This window comes from Penaeus monodon, chromosome 22 (assembly GCF_015228065.2).
Source record: "Penaeus monodon isolate SGIC_2016 chromosome 22, NSTDA_Pmon_1, whole genome shotgun sequence".
NCBI lineage: Eukaryota > Metazoa > Arthropoda > Malacostraca > Decapoda > Penaeidae > Penaeus > Penaeus monodon.
The window spans coordinates 23,363,129-23,364,511 of record NC_051407.1 but is presented as its reverse complement, the minus strand read 5'-3'; positions in this window follow the sequence as shown (position 1 = coordinate 23,364,511).

Here is a 1,383-nt window from a genome sequence, read left to right as displayed (position 1 = left end):
CAGTACATACTATGAAGAGATATCTTGCAGAAACAACACCACATGGCAATATAAAAAGCCTGAGATGTGACCATGGAACAGAATTTACAAATAAGGAATTCAGGACACTCCTTATAGAGAATAAGATTAAACAAGAGTTTTCTGCACCCTGCTCTCCACATCAAAATGGAATAGTTGAGAGATCACACAAATCAATTTTTGATATGGCTCGATGTTTAGTGATTGAGTCCAAATTACCCAAAGATATGTGGGGTTATGCTGTGAAGGCTGCTTGTTGCATCAGTAATAGATGCTATAATCCCAGAATTCAAAAGACTCCGGTACAGATGCTAACCGGAAGACGGCCAAAAATCAGCAAAATGAATATTTTTTGGAGTAAGATGTTTTGCATATGAACAAGAGAAGCAGAAACTTGATCCCAGGAGTAAGGAAGTAATATTTGTGGGCTGTGATGACCAGAGTCAAGCCTACTTGATTTACTTCCCAGAATCTCAAATATTAAAGAAAATAATATGTTTTAAGTTCATGGGAAACTTACTCAATGTAGCTGAATCACCAAATGACGAGCAAACCTCAGATGGAGATGACATCTTGGTGGATAATAGACTTTAGCAAAAATCACTTCAAGAAAATCAAGACAAGTCATCAAATAACACAAGTGAAGAAAGAAGACATCCAACTCGAGAAAAACGGAAACCCTGAAGATTAGATGCCTACATGACTGATGAACTGGACGACAGTATCTCCAGTGTGACACATAATAGCTTTATTCATCATTGCTACCGAGTGTCACATATCCCAGTACCAGCCACCTACCAAGAGGCTATTTCATCTCCAGTGGGACCCCAATGGAAAAAAGGCAATGGACGATGAAATCTCTTCACTTCAAGACAACACCTATGACCTTACCACACTGCCTGAGTCACATACAGCAGTAGGCGGAAGATGGGTCTATCAAATAAAACCTGGACCAAACAGCAAAGAAAAATACTAGGCAAGGTACGTCGCCAAAGGATAGATTCTCAGATCTAATACCCATCTTTAATTAAGAGGGGGTGTGGCATAATCAAAGATGGTTATTAGTATAAGGGTACTTCTATTTCATGTGCCTACGATATACTTCATATTACCTAAACTAAGGTGAGATTCTATCTTGTTAAGTTTTGATTTATGTACGCCATCTAACGGCAAAGTTTTATATCTGTAATGTAAGCAATCCTCTGTAGTGCCACGTGGATCCTCCTTAATACATAGAGTTAAGCGCAGCATCTCTGTGTTTTACTGATCCCCACAACGAGTATTATATGTATTGACCAGTCAAACTTGCTTAATACATGCAGGAAAAATGAGTTCTGCCATATCAACAATATCAGAGATCACCTA